The sequence below is a fragment of the Cynocephalus volans genome, chromosome X, assembly GCF_027409185.1.
Source record: "Cynocephalus volans isolate mCynVol1 chromosome X, mCynVol1.pri, whole genome shotgun sequence".
In the NCBI taxonomy this organism is placed as follows: domain Eukaryota; kingdom Metazoa; phylum Chordata; class Mammalia; order Dermoptera; family Cynocephalidae; genus Cynocephalus; species Cynocephalus volans.
Window position 1 is genome coordinate 108,240,495 of NC_084478.1, and position 12,448 is coordinate 108,252,942.

At 38.3% G+C, this 12,448-nt stretch overlaps 1 protein-coding gene across 3 annotated transcripts in view; it reads right to left on the minus strand.

The window, feature by feature from the left end:
• PCDH19 (protocadherin 19) overlaps nt 1–12,448 on the minus strand; it is a 98,037-nt gene that overhangs the window by 20,849 nt on the left and 64,740 nt on the right. The gene's annotated exons all lie outside the window — the stretch shown is intronic.

Here is a 12,448-nt window from a genome sequence, read left to right on the forward strand (position 1 = left end):
TTATCCTTACAACCACCCTACAAGGCAAGTACACCAGTATCCCCCATTCTGCACATGAGAAACCCAAAGACTGTACAGGGAAAGTAACTTGCTTATAGTCACATAGCTATTAATTTGTGTAATATGATGACAACCTAAAGCCCCTGACTCTCAGGTCAGTGTTCTTGCTGCTAACCTAGATCATGCTGAGAGGAAAGTGCCCAGGTCAACAAGCCAATGAGAAGAGCACAGGAAAAAAAGAAACCTAGCTATCTGATTCACAATTATATTGTACTAAGAAAAGGTTTTACACACATAGAAACGTTACTTTGGTTATTGATATTTTAAGAGGTTAGTGATTTATCCAAGGCTCTATGATGAACAAATAATAGAGTGAAAACTACAATTCTCAGTTCCCACGGCACCACATGACATTAAATTATTTTAGGGGCAATAATGATATTAACATTTTGCATATAGCATGTGGATTTGAATTTTTCGGAAGGCAAAAATCAAGCACTTCCAGTAACACTTATCATGGAATGTTATGTTCAAGTTATGAAAGAAAGTTTGTTTTCACAGTGAATCTGCCTTTTTCAAAAGCATGCTCTTTTGCATATCCCTAATTCCACCCAGTCCTCTGTGTGTGCATGTCTCCCTGTCCTCCTTTCCATTTGGATGTTGAAAAACACAAATTTATCATAAGGTCTCTTACAAGCTAAAACATTTTATGTCACAAAACTGCAGCTTGCCAGCTAGATTCAATACCCTGTACACAGTGAGAAGGTAAGCCACCTGACTTACCTTAATATGAGACAAACAGCTCTAAGCAAGGGAGGGGTAAAAAATTTTTTTTTCATTTATCAACTGTGTATCTGAATGGCTCTCTCCTGGGACTTATATTGTGAGGATTTTATAAGGGGCTTTGGTTGAGATTTTTTTCTGTCATTAACGAACTCATTTTTTCCACTACAAAATGAGGCAGAAATCCAAAGGCACATAAATTCCCATCATTTCTCAGATGACACTGCCCCCATGGACCTGCTGTGAGCTCATTCATATGGCAAGGAGATATGACCTTTCAGGTAGGAGCTGAGCATTTCTCAGTCCATTGTTAGAAAAAAAGAATAGAAGGGATCCTTTGCAGGGTGACTTTTTTAGAAGAAAACTAGAAATGAAAAAATGCATCTCCTCATTTATTTTTTAATGAAAGTCTGGGCATGAGGTGGGAACAAAAAAAAAAGAACCAAAATGATGTCTGCCACCCATTAGCCATTCAAGAGCAGTGAGACAAGAGAGGGAAAACAGGCAAGAACCATGGGAACCCTGAGAGTTGGGGTGTGCAGTTTTTGACACAAGGAAGGCAAAGCAGAGTCAACACCACCAGAAAAGAACTAGAGCTTTGCTTACCTCACCACAAGTGCTCAAGAATATGTGCATTTTGCAATGTAGATGAACACAGACCTCTCTTCAAACCTTTGGTGGAAATCCTATAATTTCTCAAACCAGAGTCTGAGCTGATTCAGAGAAATGATTTGATAGTGAAGGCAGCTTTCCAGCTTCCAGACATTTCACAGTGAGTAAATCAAATGACAATGACCCCATGTTCCTTTGGACATTGATAGCTCTGGCAAACTCATGAGAGTTCATCACCCTTGGCACCCCTTTTCTGTATGTTTCTCTCCTCTAAGACTCAATGTTCAATATTCTAAAAGCCATCCTCTCCCTGCCCCCACCAAATTTCAAACTTGGAAACAATCTAATAGTAGCCATTTACAACTTAGTGTGAATTTGAATAAATGCATTTCCTCTCCTCATGAGCTGCTTGACATTTGAACTATAATGGTAAAATGAAATGCCTCACCCTCTGTTAAAGGGATCACAGATAGCAGCAAGCAGGCTTTGGTGATGGGATCCTTGAAATCACACAAAGTGGATATTTCACTGACTCAATCGCCACAATAATAATAGTATTTTCTGTTTTGAGCACTCATCATGTGCCAGGAAGTATATTAAGTACTTTACCTGGATCGTCTTGCAACAATCCTGATAGGTAATTTCTACTATTACTCCCATTTTGCAGAGGAGAAAATTGAGGGTTCAAAAAAATTAGTAAGATGACTAAGGTCAAAAGCTATTAAATGGCAATGATAAGCATAGAACTTAGATTCATTGTATTCCAAAGTCTGTACTCTTAGCCACTATGATGCTTTGTTTCCCCGTGGGTTTACAGGCAGACTAGCAATATCAATCTTGAAGATAATGGAATAGGGTGGAAGTAGTTGTACTGACTCATTAGGACTGGCTCATATTAGTTGGAGCCTGAATTGATGGGACACTATCTGTCTGGAAGATTCCAATGAGAATTAGAATTCTCAGCTCTACCTATGAGGATTATCTAGATAGCACATATTAAAGGAAGTCAGAATTATACCCCTCATTTCCCTGCCAAATCTCAGTTTCAATCATAGATATTTGCATCTTATTTCATTTCTCTCTTATCACCTCATTCTAACTTTCTCTACCTTTCTCAATCAGCTAAAATTCTGACTTTGATCCTCAGTTTAAATGGCTGCCATTCCTCTACTGACTTCTCAGAATTCTGTGCTTGTCTCCCTCTCAAGGTTGCTATAAGGGATAAATGATATAACATGAGCTTCCTATCACAATGATTTGGGGGACTTTTTAGGACTTTAAACGTTCTATATTGATGACAGTGGAAACTTAAGATACCAAAGGGGCTCTAGGCAATACCGCAAGTAGAATATTAGGTTCTGTGCCTGCAATTCTGGTGAAGGTATTTTTATCTCTAAAGGATCCTAGAAGATTAATATCAGGTTTCTGGAAGAAATATCCCTTTTCTAAATCAAATAAAACAATGTCTAGCTTTGCAAATCTCACTTATTTAATAGACAGCCAATTCCACATCTAGAGATTCTGTCCCCTAGGATAATGTAAGTCATTTATTCTAGGTAATTTTTATTTAGAGCAAATGAGAGAGAAATTAGATGCTAAAAGGTGCTGTAGACGTATAAACAAAAGCATAGGATGAACACATGGGTCTAACATGCTTGGAACACTTTGTTCAATGACACACTTACTTCTGGGTGTGGAAATATCAAAGAGGGAGCGGGATGGGGGACAAGAGCAGCAAGGAATGCTGCTCCTGCATCTTCATCATGCAAATGCAATAGTTTGAATGTTGGGTGGGCCCATTTGGTAACCTATCATTACAAGCTTAAGAGCATTTCAATTTAGAAGATGTTTCCCCTTCCCAGGAGTACCAATGCTCATTCCTTGGCTCATAATACTGCAGAAAGGAAGTGAAACACACCTCTAAACCCCTCAGGCAATCAAGAGGAATTCAGTCCAGAGCAGAAGGCAGACAGACAGTCTGGCAGACAGGGCTACAGCCTGGGAATGGGTACCTTCAGACCATCAACACATAATGTTGGTGGAAACATCTGCCACCCACTTCACTACCACTGGAATCTGGAGAGCATTATAAATTATACCAACTACAGAAGCAACTTTTTCTGGCATTTTAATTACTGGAACATTACAGATTAATCATCCAAACTTTGCTTAAATGGCAAGTCAGTTATTTTCCTTCATGAAGGGAAACACCATACTAACGGAAGCCTTAAAGTAGATTGTGTTTCTTTGAAAGTTGTGTTTTAAACCAAAGATCCAGAGCAGATAGTTTTATGGGTCTCTAACAAGCGTCACAAAGGAAACACCAAAAGGTTAACAGGAGATGGTTAGTTTGGAATGGTGGTTTCCTGGTGCCAGCTCCAGCCGCTCGGTCTGTTTGCAGACTCATTAGCTGAATAGATTGATCATCAGCTGAATTCAGGAAGTCCTCACCTACCCTCCGGCTAACGAGGGCCCAGCAGTAAGATAATGTTTTCTACAGCCAAAAAGGAAGGTTTTCTCTGCTTTCAACTTCAGTTGACATCAATTATAAAGCTGAAAGTGTTTGGTGAAGCTCAGAGAGGCATAATGAAACCTTCTAAGTTAACAGTCGACACAACAAAGGTCTGGCTCTAGGTCTCTAAAATCCACTTTGTGCATAGACACTGTATTTCTGAATTCTCATTCTGCCACTAAGCAAAATCACCCAGTGTAAGAAAACCTAAACTTAATAGACTACTCACAGATAATCACTCAAGTTCTAAAATGTACCAACAGTTTGCTGGGCATTGAGTCGAGCAAAAGAATTTGCACTTTGTGCTTCATTCTGGACTTTGCCATCCATTTGGTGTTCTGACATTAATTAAGTCTTTAAACCTTCAGTGCATCAGTTTTTCTTCTAGAAAAAGAAAGGAACTGATATTTATATTCAGCCTGTCTCTGGAATACAATGGCTCCTTGAATTAAAAGGACTAACTTTTCTGGCTAGTGATGGTAATAATAAAAGTTTCCCAAGTCTAACATAGTTCACGTTTGCATATAAATGATGGTTCAGCTTCTGTCTCTGACTTGCTTTGGTTTATCAACAGTGTGCAACCTGACTCTTACAAGCTGGAGGCATTTTTCTTTTCAATAAGCTGATTTTTAAATTAAATTAAAATCAAAACCATTCTTTTGGTTCACCTCCCAGATTAGAGCAACTGACAGCCTCATTAATGATTAAAAACAGCAGGTGGTGATGCCTTGGAACAGTTTGACCAGTCTAGCTATCTTGGAACCTACATCATTCCTGTTTTCCCTCTTTTCCATGTATTAAAAGGGAAAAATTCTATTGTTCACACAGGTTGGAAACTCCATACAGGCTGAAAGAGGAGGGAAGAAAACAAGTTGTCAAACATCTATTATTCTCCAAGCTATTGATAGAAAGGGAGAGAATATATGAGCCTAGAGGTGGAGACAGTGGCTGCACAGAAATTGGAAAATATATTTCTGAATTTGAATTTGTAAACTCATGACTGGGAAGCTGCCTTGCTGTAATCAACCAAGGCTACCAAGTTTCTCCAGGTGATTAAAGCAGTGTATGTTTACAGATTTCTACTTAAAATAGAAGCAACATTACAAGTTGCTTTTATTCAAAGCAGATTACAGTTGCATTCCTGCACAACTTAGAGTCCAGGTACTAGACCATGATTTAGAGAGACCCTAAGGCTTAGCAGACTGGTGCAGTGGGAAATAAACCTGTTTTTAGAGTTCTAACTTCAGCCAGATTGTTCTTCCTATTAAACTAAGACAGGAACCTAAAGAGTTTCACTTGCCATTAAAGTGCATATTACTAAGATTAAAAGGGACTAAACTAAGACAGTGTGGTCTATTATTTCGATTTATCAGCTTGCATGTTTGTTGTCTAAACTGTTGTGAAGGATAATGAAGTAGAACTATTATTTCTGATTATCAGAGACCCTCAAAAGACAAAGTGTCTCTCATGAGGCCCCCTTAATGACACAAAAGTTTGAGTGAATTCAGCCACAAAGAGTTCATTTTCTGGTAAAATTCTTTGGCCCCTTCTGGATTCGTGCTTTTCATATCTCCTCTTGCACATACTATCGACCGCACAGTAGATCTCTGACCTGCACATTTTTAAGTGAAGTCCAGTGTTCGCCACAAAACCTAAAATCCCACAACTCACTTCTAACTTTGACACCTGCACACACATGGCCAGCCCCAAAGGATTTGTTCCAGAACAACTCTGAAGACTAATATCTCATTGATAATCCCTTTAGCTCAAACTATGAGGAACTGTTTTATATTCTGCCAACATGCACTATTATTGGTTTGTGGGGTTCCATTCTGCCCAGCTGCAAAAGACTGTTTTGTCTATTCACCTTGAGCTTTAAAAGTCTAAGACCTAAGCCTAGATTATGTGAGATCTTTTAAAACATCCCAAAAAGAAGAGCCTGTGTGTAAGCCTCTAAAGAGCAACTTTTCTGATGGCCCTAAAAAGGCCAGCTCAAACCTTTACCAATCTGGTTCTTCATGATTTTTCCAGGCTGGAGTTTTATTGGCGGTAAGCCTTGTAGGAAGAGAAATTAAAAAGACTTTTTTTTACCAAAAAGCCACCTTTCCAAAGTGGATATATCAAATAAGCTTTCCCCTGACCCAAAGTATACAGGCAATGAGCCATCTGGTAAAGACAGAGACGAAAAAAACCTGGGGCAAGATCTGGCCCTAGGTGACAAAAAGCATCTATGTTAAAAGAAGAAAGCCATCTCATGAGTATTTTGCCCACATGCATACACACACAGAGAAATGACATATAATTTTGGTATTCCTGAAATTGCTTTTAAAACTATGCCTAGACTTAATTTACCATATTTATTTCATAATTAAGGGGTTAAAGGGAAAATAAACAGAGAGAAATACCCTATAAATATTTAAAAGCTGTGTTTAGACTCATGTTTTCCCATCCTGATAGAGTTTATTTATGGTTCTTAACCATCTTATAACAGGAAAGAAATAATGTTAAACAGAAATAAAGACCTAAAGAAGGTAATGATCTTGATATTTCGATAGACATTTTGAGTATGTGAAGTGGTCCATATGATCTGGCCCCATAAAACAATTTGACTTGCTTCTCATCTGTTGACCTATTGGCAATGTCCCTACTTATCATGACATATAGAAGTTGCTTTTTTAGGAAACAACTGGAAAATGCTCACCCAAATAGAGCATAATTTTATGTAGCATACTATGGTGGCATCTGGCTTCCACTATTCTTCCAAAGGGATCCCATTACACCGAAACGTCCTTTTAAACGCATTTTGCTTTCCAGCTCAAATAATCTTAATTAATTTCTTCACTGATCCTATGTAGTCTATTCCATACTGGACCATTTTGTGCTATTGGGCCACAGACTGCTAGAGAATGAAATTCTTAATTGTTCAGTGTGCTCCCTTTATATAGCCTCCATTCTCCAATGCTTTCCAAGTGCTTAGAACCATAGAAATTTGTAGTTTCAGCTAGTCAAGAAAGCCCCTGGCATTTATTCTCTTGATGAACAATGAATCCCTTACCACAGGTAATTATTAATAATAATAAATTTTTAAGTGACCTTGAATATGAGACAATTAAAGTTCCAAGTGGATCAGGAAAACATACATTTATATGAAATAGAATTTATATTTGAAAGCAAACAGTTGGTATTATTCCCAATGTCCTGCATGAAGAAGCTGATGGTGAATAGCAGAAATGAATTATCTAACCAAAGGGCCCATGCCAAAATGATGCTAGCAAACAACTACTAACAGCATAGATGTTTCCATTAGTTAAGAACAACTTTTTCTTTCAGCGACTGCCTTGCCAGTAAAATGTAAATAATGCTTTGGAGGCAATCTAATTATCTAGTGCAGCAATGTAGCTAAAATAAACAAAGGTCCACCTGTCACCTCTCTTCCTACCTGGCCAGCAATTGCTGAGACTGGAAAAGGATAAAGTTTCTGGGCATCAGAGGAAAAGGGGGACTAGGCATTGAGTACCACTGAGTGCCTCTAAACCAGGAAGGTAACTGAGCATGTCAGATATTAAACCTACCATCCTATAGTGACATTAACCAAGGGTAAGCAGGAAATTCAACCTCAGAGCAGGTGTGTATATCTGAGGCAGAATGAAAGAAGCTGGAAGTCACATACATAGAAACACCATATACACATTCCTGTGTCCAAGTAACTAAACATTTAACCAGGTGTATTTGCAAGAGGAAGACATTTTTAAAAGATTCTATATGAGCAAACTGGGGAAGAAATAACCACATGAATTGCAAAACAGTATATCTAGCCTCAAAGATGCTAATTCGGGTCCAGGGGGATCTAATCAACCTCTTTGTTGAAGTAAAGATAAAACTTTTTGACAGCAAATGCTATTCTGATAAAATGGAATTTTCAATTACTCTATGAACATCTGGTCCATGCTACCATTTCTAGAGCCCAGCAGCACACTGCTTTGCAATGTCACAAAATATTCTCCATTGAGAACTCCCTATTTTGCCAAGAGACTAATTGAAATGAGTGTCTGGAAATTTAGTGCGGTGATAGGTGAATCAGAGGGATAGGTAAGAGGATAAAGGAAGGGATGTTCAGTCACTGAATCATAATTTCATTAAAATGCTAGAGGAAATGAAATTACACATTGTTTGTAGAGTGTTGAAAGTGTAAATATCTTAATACACCCGTGGTTGACACTAGACACTAGAATATGCATAGTTTGCAGCCTACAGAATATTTTCATGGCTTATCTGTTAACAGCAGTTGCATTAGGCACAGATCAAGTTCTTCAAATCCATGTTTTACACAGCAAACATGTTAAATGATATCCAAGTGATGAGACTAGAAAATAAACAAGTTTGGTAAAACACAGAAGAACCTATACTTCCAGAAATAAAGCAATCATTATATTGCATTTGGGTGCATTTGGATGTGAAAAGCAGATAAATGATACTGCAAATTTCTGTACATTGCTTTCATTTGGTGTCAATTAGCATGAGAGGGAAACCAATTCAGTGCTGTTGTGAACTCCAAATTGGGTGTATATTAGAGCAATTAGAGTCATCTTTTTAGCCGATGAATTTATAATCAATAATTTAAATCTTAAGGAGAGAAAGTGTGATTTGAAACAAATTAGTTGGGCTTGGAAATAGTATACACTTAGTTCTAGGGAATGATCCCTATGAACCCCAATTTCGTATGAGGATTACATATTTAAGTAAGCATAATTGGATATACATGTCATCACAAATGGTCATGCAAAGAAGCAAGGAGGAGCCAGAAGCCTATTAACCCCAGCACTACTTAACCCAGAGATAAGCCACATAGGAAGAGATTGAAACCCTGATACCCCCAATCAAGCAATGAACCCATAAGCCTCTGGCAACTCTGACCACCCTACTTGTCAATTACTCTTCTTAGAGACTGTCTGCAGGAAAAACATAAGGCAAAATTCTTATCCCCACCAGAAGATGGTGATTTTACCAAACAACTCAAATTTAGGAAAGAAAGTCATTGGTTAAGATATCTGAGTGTGACTCCCAAACTCAGCACCAAATCACCTCAGGAACCAAATCAGGTGTTAAAATCTGCCAAATGGCAACACTTCCTTGTTCTCAAGGCACTCTGAGAACTACTGAGAGATAGCATTCCAAAAAAGAACCATATGCCAGTAGAAAGCACTGCGTAAAGAATTTTCCATCACCTTTTTTTCTGGGAAGCCATGACACTAGCTGCAGCACTAGGGACAAACTGAGACATATTAATTCATGGGCACTGTGGGTGACAAATGAATTCGTAATTCAGTCAGCTGGCAACCAGGAAATTCAGTTCAGCCAGTTCATCAACGTACTGACCTGGTCTGTCAAGAGAGAGACCAGGATTGATAGCAATCAAGAGAGCAGGGATTCCTGTCATTCCCTCTTATCTCCACCCCGACCCAGCTCAAGAACGTATTTGGTTGGGGCAATCAAAACACAGTCTAAACTCCCTAGTGACTAAACACCTGTCTTTTGCCCTTTGAGTTCAAAAGTCTTCTAGATATTCTCCTCCCTTTGTTGAATATAGTGATTCTGGGTTCCCAGCCCTAGGAATGCTCTCAGAGAAGGGTTACTAAAAATAAAAGATCTGGGCTCTTACTCAGATCACAAAGCACCCTTGTCATTCACACTGAGCATTCCTGTGCTATAGTAAAGTGATAAGAACAAATCTCAAAGAAACTTCTGGCCATGTGAAAAACCACAGGGCCCAGGTATCTCTCAGAAAGGAAGGAACAAACATAGTTTGTACTTTTCCTCAAACACTGGCAACACAATTACCAGCTCATTGAACAACCCATTCTTACTCAAGGAAAAAATTTAACAGATGGATAAAATTATCTTTATTTTGAAACTTCTGAGATTCCCCCATCAATCACGTGTCCATGTATGTATAAAGAAAGATGCAGTACTAATATCCAAATTAGGAATGTCACAGAGAGAGCTACAGACATGAAATCCAAGATAAGCCAAACTCCCCAAAACAAAGGTGTAAGGTACACTCTATTGGGTATATTTGGCCCAACTTTGGAGTGGTTCTGGCAGGACTGAAAAAATATCAGGATCAGAGTTAGCCTGACAAGTTCACTATAACCCCTCACTCTTCTCCAGCAACACTCACCCAAACCTCAAGAATAATTCAGCCCTAAAACCCCAGGATTTCAGGGCACTTGGGTTTAAGATGCCTAACACAGTGTCAATGAATCAAAGAGACCTGTGACTATTTTTTTCCTCGAAGAATTATTGAAATTTGGGGGGCATGTCTGAGATTCTACTTTCCCTCCCCACCTTTTTAAATTGGTAGTCCTTTAAAGCAATAATATCATATTTCCTTGGAACAAATCAAACTAAAATGGTTACAAAGCCAGGCATGCATGGTGAATTCACCCAGTGACTGCCTTTCAACCACTATGCCTTAGGATAAATGAGATATACTTATTATGTGAATGAAGCTTTGAGATAGTAAAAGGCTATAAAACGTTAATTGTTGAAATCATTGCTGTTTTTCGAGGTAGCAGTAATTAACCCAAGTGAACTGGTGACACAATCTATCTGGCAAGCCTGAAAACGATTGGGGACACACAATGAAGCATCATTACAGAAAGCTTCAGAAATAGTGGGATATCACAAGGTAGAGACTTAGATGTAAACAAGACTCGAATTCCCTTTGTACTTAAACTTAATCACTCACCCAAGTTGAAAAAAGCGAACCCAATGGTTGGTTCAAGGTTTAGCCACTGCTGGAATAATGGAAAAAAGAAAGACACATACATGTAAATCAAATATTGAGAAACAAAATGTGAAAGTGTTGCCAAAATGGAACAGAAAAAAAAGTGTGTCTCTGTATGTGAGTGCGTGCATGCATGTATGTGTGTACGTGTGTGTGAAAACATCACCTCATGTATAGGAGAGTCTTGGGATACTGCCACACATTTGCTTTAGAATACTCTCATTATTATCTAGTCTACACAGTAATATATATAATACATCCCATTTGTGAGAAACACTCAGAAAAACTAGCTGCAGTCCACTGATATTGTTTTCCTAGAAAAATGTGACAAAAAAATTAAAACAGATGTTGTTCTAGCCAGGCATAAAGTGAGAATCAATTATGACTATTTCCTTTCCTGGAGTCATTTCATTTTAGAGAGAATCTAACTAAAACCCTTTCTGATATAAATGAAAAAGCATTTTTTGAGACACACAACTAGTAAATGATGTATATCAATCTGCTAATCCTCTGAGAATTAAATTGCCTCTGTTTCAGTTATATAAATGTTTAATTTTTTTCATCTTTAGTCATAGTAAGATTTCTCAGATAGTATACTATCTCTGCAGATGTTACCACTCACCAATTAGGGACGGCAGCAGTGCACAATTGGTAGTGACCTCTACATGTACTAAACTCTGACACTTGGGTCTGCTGAGGAGGGGATGGATCAGACAATTTAATAGACTCTACAGTGACTAATTTTTTTCCATGGAAAACATTTTGTTTTGTGGATCATGCATTTTTTTTCCTTTGGATTCATTTACAAAACCAAAACAAAAGCATTTAATGATGTTTACAGTGAAATGAAACAGCTGAAGACCAGCACATAATCACCATATTTTGTTTTCTCATCTTTAAGTCTTTTAGCAGTAGGGCTTCCAGCTGAGCTTGAGTCTAGCTTCTCTCAAGACACAGCCAAGCATTCTAAAGCTTCACTGAGCCTAAACACCAAGTTGAATTCATACTTCTTAATTGAAAAAGACGAGCTGTTTGCATAGCATGTTTGCATCAGTAAAATATTGAAAATGACATTTGTGCCCAAGTCCATCTGAACATTCTGCCTTAGCTGAACTCTGCTAATGTTTTTATAACCTGGTTTTCTGCATAGCACAGTTTTAAATAGTGCCTCTTGCTGAAGCATGTGTGACTGAGTTCACAAAAAGAGATTTTTCTTCATACATGAGGACGCTGCTCCTGACATGTGCTTTGTGGTGCTTTTCACATTAGCTGAATGATTTACACGGATTCAGCCACATTCTCTTACCCTGGTTTCCCCTGTGACCAATGGCATGGATTCATGTGGTAGCTAGAGAGATTTGGCATAGCAGCCCTATAGACAAAATGGTAAGTCTGGTACTTTCTGTATTCAGTAAAGAGTAATTTGTGGTCACAGAACAGGGTTTCTCTCTGGGTAAAGCTAACCAGCCTGATAGGGAAATAAAACCCAACCCTTTGGTCTCATTAGTGCTGTGTTCTATGCAACTCAGTTGATCAGCTGAATTTATGTACTAAAGCAAAAAGGGCATTTACTCCTGGTGAGAAGGCATCTGCTCATTTCCTACGTGCTCAGTGCAGTTATTGTTGAAGAGAATGTATGCAATATGTATATGCAGCCAGCTTTGAAAATGCCTGAACATTGTACAATATTAGGGAATCCATTCAGGGAGGGCAAAGAAGAATCTGGCTAGGTGTCAGGACATCTCAAATACCTG